The following is an 8,981-nucleotide window of genomic DNA, read 5'->3' as shown; positions in this document are numbered from 1 at the left end:
GTTCATATTCTAACAGGAGAATTGGCTTCTTTCCTCTTTCTTCTCATCCTCTTGTGAGAGTCCCATCACCTGCATTGTTAGTGGAAGTCCAGCCGTTGCCACAAGAGGGGAGAACAGTGGGGGCTTCCAAAAGGCTGTCAGCTACCGTCTCCCCACTCCCCTAGGTTTGAGGTTCCCCCCACAAAAGCAACAACCTCTCAAGTTTGGGTCCCACCATTTAAAAATAACACCTGGCTGTTATGACATTGTTTTCTTTGCGGTATATTATCAAATTGGGTTGGCACCTACTTCAGAGAGAGTATTGAAGTTTTGCCTGCCACATATGCCTTGTGGAGAATTAGCCTGTCAAGCTGAGGGTGCGTACGCAACATTAAGAATAGATGGATTTGATGTAGGGGGAGGGAAGAGAGAGGAAGGCTGGGAGAATGTTCAGAAACTTCATGGGTATAGGTCATGAGCAGAAAAGCCAAAGAACATACACGAAAGAACTCATTATCTTCTTGAGGAAAAGCCTGAAGAACTTATATTGAGCTGGACCATAGAGAATAAGGCAACCAGCTGCGTTCTGTGGTCAGAAGGGTGAGCTCATCCCTGGTCCTCCAATTCTTAGGAAGACACATAGCAGCCAATGCATCTCCCTGATTATGGCGAGAACTCAGGTCAGAGATTCTGCACCTTAGAATCACCTGAGGAGCTTTAAAAAACTCTGATGCCCAGGCTGCACCCCCACTCAAGTAGGTTCTGGAGGTGAGACCCAGGCATCAGGATCTTTCAAAGCTCCCAAAGCAGTTCCAATATGCAGCAAAGGTTACGACCTCTGTGTTAGATCTTTCGAGCTCGAATTCTCCAGACCCCTCTCCCCACCAGATCTGGAGACTGGCCACTGGCTCACCCGATCTCCAGGAGCAAGTCACCAGCACAATTCAACCCCAGATTTTTCCCAGGGTTTATTGAGATATTGGGTGACTGACTCCAAGATGAATTTCTCAGTTGTAGCATTTCTCAGCAGGCGCAGGCTTCAGACCAGGTTGCTCGAACCATCGCATATGTTGTGCATAACACAAGAATGCTTGGCAGAGGGGGTGAAGGGGCTGACATTACTTTGCTTACCAAGTTGTAAGCCTTGGATTTGGTGCAACTAAAAAGGGAAAGGGTGCCTAATTCTCAAAGGAGCTGAAGGGCTAGCAGTGTTCCTGGTTCGAGCCTGCCTGAGGCAGAGGCAAAGAGAGACTCAAGGACCCTCTGCATCATGATTGCCTGGAATCTTATTAAAACACAAGTTCCTGGGCCCTCACCCCAGATCTAATGAATCAGGTCTCTGGGGATGGGGCCCCAGAAATCTGTGTTTTAAACAATATCTAAAGTTGGGTGAATGCTGGTCTAGGGTAGGGGACGGTCTTTCAATAAAAATAGAGTACCTCTGGGGTACCTGGGTGGCTCAGTAGGCTGAGCGACCAACTCTTGATTTCAGTTCAGGTCATGATTCTAGGGTCGTGGGATCATGCCCTGTGCTGGGCTCCGAGCTGAGTGTAGAGTCTCCTTCAGATTCTCTCTCTCTCTCTCTCTCTCTCTGCTCCTCTCCCCTGCTCGCATGTGCTCTAAAATAAAAATAAATAAATAAATTGAGTCCCTCTTACATGCCAGGCCGATGCCACCTTTCAGGGATTTAAGAGGCAAATAAAACCTCACCTCTTACTCAAACATCCCGATCTAGTGGGAGACATGAACAGAAAGAGTGGGTCCCAGAAGGGGCCCAAGCTAGGGTTCACATGGGTCTGGCATATTCGGAGAACCAGAGAGCAGACCCAGAAATCTCTGCCGGAAGAACAGAAGCTCCTCCCAGGAGGAGTCATCCCAGGGAAGTGGGAGCCAGGCACCACAAGCCAGACCCACCGACAAAGCCTCCATTGTCAGAAAGGAGGAGCGGTTTGGGGGGCAGCTTAGTGCGTGACATGTCTTTGCGTGTGGGCCAAGGCCCCACTACCAGCTCCTGTTGATGCCTCGTGTTTATATATCTGAGTGTGGGTGGAAAGCTGGGGCTTGTGCATGAAAACTGAAAGAGCTGTTTCCTTACAACCCATGTAACTGGGCAAAAGGAATATGTCTTCGCGACCTCACTAGCTGAACATACACACGAAGCAGGAGCCATTCTCTGCCACTGCGTATGACAATATCTCACAACTCTGACACTTCCTGAGCCCTTCCTTGGCTGCGGGAGGAGGCCTGTGGCACCTGTTGGACGCAGCTGTGCCCAGGGGAAAGGGCATTGTCTAGCAGAGAAGTGCTGAGACAATAGAAGAAGGATAACCAGGTGATGCCCAGCTACACTTGTCCTTTCAGACATGGGAGACACTGCAGGGAATGCCCACAGACACTTGGGGAGTGTTGGGGTGGGGGAGTAGCTAAGATCCTACTCATCTTTCAGATTTCAGCTAAAACATCACTTACTTGGGTGGACCTTCCTTTCTAGAGTCAGCAATTTAGTGCCGAATAAAGTCCATTAACTCAGATGTGGAGACAATGTAACTCTTTGCAGTAAAGGAAACTGAATATTAGTTTTAGTTCAGGCTCTTCCCATAACTGGGATTTGGATAAAGATTCCAGGCATCTGGTCACCAGGCAGCTGTTTCCTCATGAATCCGACTACTGAGATGTCTAGATCATCAGGCAGGGGCTTTTTTGGCTGTTTCAATGCCAACTTTGGGGCCCGGAGATGTTTGCGAGGCTCACTATGATCCCGTATGCCTAGAGTCCATGCCACTGGCACACAATTATTTTCCTCCCTTTTAGTCTTGCTTCCATTCGAGAGGAATCATTGTCTGGTTCAAGGAGAAGCTGCTCTCGTCTCAAACCCTGTTCTGCTCAATGGTTGCTGACTTCTTTCCCAAAACGTTTTATTATTTTTACACAGAAAGGTTGAGAGAATAATAAATAAATATCCCTATAAACCCTACTGGGTTAAAAATTGTTAGGGGTGCCTGGGTGGCTCAGTCAGTTGAGCGTCCGACTCTTGACTTTGGCTCAGGTCATGATCCCAGGGTCATGGGATCGAGCTCAGTGCAGAGCCTGCTTAAGATTCTCTCTCTCTCTCTCTCTCTCTCTCTCTCTCCTCCTCCTCCTCTCCTTTGCTCATGTGTGTGCACACCCTCTCTAAAATAAAATAAAATAAAATAAAATAAAATAAAATAAAAATATTTTTAAAAATTGTTAAAGGAGCACCTGGGTGGCTCAGTTGGTTGAGCGTATGACTTCGGCTCAGGTCATGATCTCACAGTTCGAGGGTTTGAGCCCCACATGGGGCTCTGTGCTGACAGCTCAGAGCCTGGAGCCTGCTTCAGATTCTGTGTCTCCTTCTTTCTCTGCCCCTCCCCCACTCATGCTCTGTCTCTCTCTGTCTCTCAAAAATAAATAAATGTAAGAAAAAATGTTTTTTGTTAAAATTTTGCCATCATTGTTGCCTCGCCAGTATGTACTCACTCCGGCCTATGTCTTCTAACAATAAAGGCATTTGCCTGCATAACTCTAGTACAATGGCCACATGTAACAAAATTATCAGTAGTTCCACAAAATCACCACTATCTAGTTCATATTTGCATTCCCCGTAAATGTTCCATTCCAATAATTTTTTATGCCTAAAAACAAAAGCCAAGACCAATGAAGAGTCACACATTACATTTTCCCTTTATGTTCTTCTAGTCTGCTTTTTTTAAATGCTTATTCATTTTTTGAGAGAGATAGAGAGAGACAGAGCACGAGCAGGGGAGGGACAGAGAAAGAGGGAGACACAGAATCTGAAGCAGGATCCAGGCTCCAAGCTGTCAGCCCAGGGCTCACCGTGGGGCCCAGACTCACGAACCACAAGATCCTGACCTGAGCCGAAGTCAGATACTCAACTGACTGAGCCACCCAGCCGCCCCTCTTTCTAGTCTATGTTAATCTAGAACGACACCTCCAACTTTTTATATGGTAGTTGTTGCTGCTTCACGGCACTGGCTTTTTGAAGGAAGGGATTGGCTTTTTGAAGTTAACCGAAAGGACTCAGGCTTTTGGAAACAAAACCCAGAGAATCAACTTCATACCTTCTGTGAGGCAAGAAGTGTAACTAACTCTTCCTGGTTTGCTTGGGGCTGAGGGTTTTTTCTGACCATGGGACTTTTAGTGCCCAAACGAAGAAAGGCCCACAGAAACAATGTTGAGTTGGTCACATGAGAGGCCAGGAGGCGCAAAATCTGATATTTGCTTGCCTTGCTTGAATGGTTGCAAGGCAACAATTTTACAGGGTAAAACTCTAAAAAATAATAATAATAATAACCCAATATGATGCAGCCACACTTGATCAATAAATGCTTTCATAGTGTTCTGTGTTTACCTTTTCAGAACGCTTGTCATATTTTTGACTCTGTTTCACATCTAAATTTTCCAATAGACAGTAAACTCCATGAAGGCAGGGACACATATGTCTTTCTCATGACTCTAATCCCGCTATATCCCTGTAATCCCACTACATATATATTTACTTTTTAATTTTTTACTATTTATTTTTGAGAGACAGAGAGAGAGACACACACAGAGTGCGAGTGGGGGAGGGGCAGAGAGCGAGAGGGAGACACAGAATCCCAAGCAGGCTCCAGGCTCTGAGCTGTCGGCACAGAGCCCGTCGCGGGGCTTGAACCACAAACTGCAAGATCATGACCTGAGCTGAAGACGGACGCTTAACCAACTGAGCCACCCGGGCACCTCCTTTTTTGTTTTTTGTTTTTTTTTTTTAATTTTTTAATGCTGGTACGTATTAAGCACTTATTAAATATTTATTGAATGAAGGAATAATTGAATGGTGTCCAGGAATTTTAGAACTGAATGTACAAAACAAAATTCAACATGTATTTTCAGAATGCCCAGCTAAGAAATTTTTAAACAGTCAGAACGCAGTGCTAGTCGGTAATCTCCATCCCTTCATTACTGAGTGTTGTTATTAGCTTATGTTGCCTGCATGCTTGTCTAAACCAGCATCCTATGTCATTGTTCTGGCCTTATAGGTGAGACTCTGGAAGTTTCAATAATCTTCAGGATCAAATTCATACTTTGGCTTCTAAGTTCTCAGAGACTTCATGTGATGAGGGGAGAGAGTATCTGGGAATCTGGAAACATTTAACCCAGTACTAAGCAACCCTGGCCCATGTACCAGGGTCCTAAGGAAATCAATCACACTGTAAGAAATTTCAGTTAAATCAGGTGGAAATTAAAATAATAATTCTCCTCAGTCTTTATCCTGTTTTCTAAGTTTGAACCCCTCAGGGCCATTGCATGACTGGTCTCTGAGAGGCCAAGAAGGAGGGGCTGGGGTTCAGAAGGCAGTTGAAATATATGTAATTCTGGACACGGCCTGAGGTTTAAGTCATGTCTGCCCTTGGGGAAGTCTGGACTGGGGATTTTGTGACGGACTTGAAGCAGCATTGGGTACCTGTTGGTAAAGAATTCAGTTGGAGGCTGATCAGGGCTGGAATCGTGAAGGCCCAGAGCCCGGGACTGGCAAGGTCCAGGCGGATAACTCATTTCGATGTAGGCTTTCTCATTACTTTCTCCCTCCCGACAGGAGGCTCTGGTTGGGACCCTGGCTAATTCATAAAGGGATGCCTTTTTGCAGACTCCTTAGTCCAGAAGCTCACCAGAGAAAAGAGGCGTCGGGGTCACCGTGAACGATCAAAGACTGATAGACAAGAGCGTTTAGAAAAGAAAAGAACTTCCTGACGGTGAAGGGATTTTGAACTTCGTGATGAAATTTCTTTTTCTGAGTTTCAACAGAATATTTTTTATGTGTTCCTCATACTAGGGTGGGGACAGAGGTAGTGAAAAGACACCAAGCCCTCTAAGGAGATAAAGGGAATGACCATTTGTGAAACAACGGCTGTGCGCCACGGGCCTGACTCCGTTTAATCTTTGCAGCGGTCTCAATGAGGTAATGTTCAGAAACTGACGTTTAGCAAAATTAAGTGACTTGTGAAAGGTTACGTGCCTGCTATGTGGCAGAGCATGAAAATTACATGTGTGCTGACACCAGATCCACACTTTTCCTGCTCTACACCCTGCATTGTTCTAAGAGGTGCAATGGGGCTAAGGCCTGAACAGCCTCAGAAGTGGGGGCTTTATCAAGTCCAGGTGAAGAAGACGGCTGTAGCTGCCATGCTGTGTGCAGGCTTCTAAAAAGACTGAAAATCCCCAATTTTTTCTATCGCGCCTCCCAGCTGCCCTGAGATCCTGGCACGCGTTACTTCTTTTTTTTTTTTTTTAAGTTTATTTATTCATTTAGAGATAGAAGGGGAGAGAGAATCCCAAGCAGGGTCTATGCTATCAGCGCAGAGCTCAGTGGGGGGCTCAAACTCGCGAACCATGAGATCATGACCTGAGCAGAAATCAAGAGTCTGACGCTTCACCAGCTAAGCCACCCAGGCGCCCGGGGGATGCATTGCTTTGAGATGAATACTGGGGGTCATGCCTCCCAGGGCCACTCTAAATGAACTAGTTTCATTCAGAGGCGGTGGGGTGAGGTGCTCTGTACTCCTCTGTCACCTCTATTCTGATACATTCCAGATGTTCCAGCAGCTCCATTTCTCCGTATTAGCTGTGAACTTGAGAGCATTGTGTTATCCTTTCTCTTTGGCTTGATTGTCCTTGGCCCTTGGGGGAGGGGGGAGGGGTAACTAAGAGCCTGGAGGGTAGCCAGATTATTCCATTTTGCAATCTCCAGCCACAGCTGCTAAAGAAAACTTATATTGTGCTTTCGTTCAGTGGGGAAAACATGTTTTGTTTTGCGCTCTTGCGTAACCATGAGACATCTGGGGTAACTTAGCTTCAAACTTCCCTCCAGTGCCTCATTTAGGCTAAATGATACAGAAAAATGTTCACCTTGAAATGTAAGCTACAACACTGTAATAAGTCATTATGACGTGCATTTGGATCCATACCCAGGGAGTCACACAGGACTTATAATTCGGGACTCTCTAAAACTACCGCCTTTATCCTACGTTAAACAGTTTCTTATAAATGGTCAGGGCTCATAAACTAGCACTCAAAATGGGGAAGCACTTGGGAGGGCTTAGAAAGGATTCTCCAATGTTTTCAGCCGGTGGTTCTCAATCTTGAGTGGGCATGAGAGTCACCTATGAGACTCATTCAAACTCAAGTTGGTTCCACCCCCAGAGTTTCTGATTCAATAGGTCTAGGGCAGAGCTCAAGAATTTGCATTTCCATTAAGTTGCAGGTGATGCTGATGCTACTGGCCTGGGCACAATTTTTTTTTTTAATGTTTATTTATTTTTTAGAGAGAGAGACAGAGAGAGAGAGAGAGAGCAGGGGAAGGGCAGAGAAAGAGGGGGACACAGAATCCCGACGCGGGGTTCAAACTCACAGACCAGGAGATCATGACCTGAGCTGAAGTCGGAGGCTCAGCCAACTGAGCCACCCAGGTGCCCCTGGGGACCATATTTTGAGAATTTCAGCTTTAAACTTTAGTCAGCCTAAGTGAGAAATTAAATAGAATACATGGCATTGGCAAAAACTGTACACAGTGGCAGTGTCCAGTTTCGTGCTTTGTTTTACTTTTCTAAATGGGTAAGAGCTGGTCCTAAAATGAGCTGACCACACAGTCATTGCTGGTGGGGGGGACATGTTGGCACAAACTTTCCAGAAAATGAATTGGCAGTAAAAAAATATATATTTAGGTGCATTGATCTAGTAGCCCACTTCTAGGTATCTCTAAGAAATGATTCGAAATATGCACAAAGGTACAGAAATGTTTATTGCAGCTTTATATTAAATAGTGGAGACTTGAAAATCACATAAATATCTAATAGTATATATATATATATATATATATATATATATATATATATATACTAGTATTCATACAATGGAGTATTATGCAACCATCAAAGTGCTTGGAGAACATTCTTAATGATGAGAGGAAATGGTTATGATATACAACTAAACAGAAACCCCAAGGCACAAAGATGTATGTATAGTATATGAAGCATATTAATACATGTATATTGCTATAGCCAGCATACCATTTAAGGGAACACACTGAAATGTTAACAGGATGGCATTACATTTGTACTATGAATGTCAATCATTTCCTCCCAACCTGATCTTCTAAAATAATATAAATAGTATGTCCTACCCAAAGCCCCACCTTTTGAAATCCAAAAGGGAACTTTTTAGGCTCTCTTCCAGTGATAGGCGATTGGACCCTGCACAGACACCCGACCCAAGGTGAACCTATCAGGGACTCCCTCACAAAACTGGAGTATTAAACCCAGAGAGTGTTTGATAGCTGTAGAATGGAAATATGTAGATTTAGGGCTGTGGCCATCTTGGGGGGTATGCCAGTAGAGGAGGCTGGCCAGCACAGATCTATAGATCTATTGGTTATTACCGTCTACAATACAGGTTCGGTAGCTAAGTAGCACATGCAGGGGTACACACACACACACATACACACACACACACACATTCTCCTTAAAAACACAGTAGGGGGGCGCCTGGGTGGCTCGGTCGGTTGAGCGTCTGACTTCGGCTCAGGTCAGCTGTGCTGACAGCTCAGAGCCTGGAGCCTGTTTCAGAGTCTGTGTCTCCCTCTCTCTCTGCCCCTCCCCTGTTCATGCTCTGTCTCTCTCTGTCTCAAAAATAAATAAATGTTAAAAAAAAAAATAAAAAAAAAACAAAAAAAAACACAGTGGGGAAACGTTGTAGATATTCAACTGGAATACTTTTATCTCTGTTATGACTCCAATAATGTCCCCCCCTTTTTTTGCCTTGAGCTAATTAGAGATGGTTTCTCTTCTTTGCAACGGCATCTTAAATTAACGGGTGACTTTTGTTTGTTTATTCATTCATGTTTTTTTTTTTTTTTCTCTTAATCTCCCACACTGTGTTGTTGTGTTTCTTGATGGGAAAATATTATTAAAATGAAAGCACTGAGCTGC

At 44.7% G+C, this 8,981-nt stretch overlaps 1 protein-coding gene across 2 annotated transcripts in view; it reads right to left on the bottom strand.

Moving 5' to 3' along the window:
* Window positions 1–8,981, bottom strand: part of THAP10 (THAP domain containing 10) — a 29,977-nt gene that overhangs the window by 1,156 nt on the left and 19,840 nt on the right. The window contains exon 4 of one of the 2 annotated variants that reach the window (XM_042941534.1): window positions 1,583–1,598. The exons of the other annotated variant lie outside the window; for it this stretch is intronic. The gene's annotated coding sequence lies outside the window, so the exon portion shown is untranslated. Of the gene's footprint in view, window positions 1–1,582; window positions 1,599–8,981 lie in introns of those variants that run through there. 2 annotated transcript variants of the gene reach the window in all.

Source organism: Panthera leo, chromosome B3 (genome assembly GCF_018350215.1).
Source record: "Panthera leo isolate Ple1 chromosome B3, P.leo_Ple1_pat1.1, whole genome shotgun sequence".
NCBI classification, from domain to species: domain Eukaryota; kingdom Metazoa; phylum Chordata; class Mammalia; order Carnivora; family Felidae; genus Panthera; species Panthera leo.
This window is presented reverse-complemented; position numbering and strand designations above follow the sequence as displayed.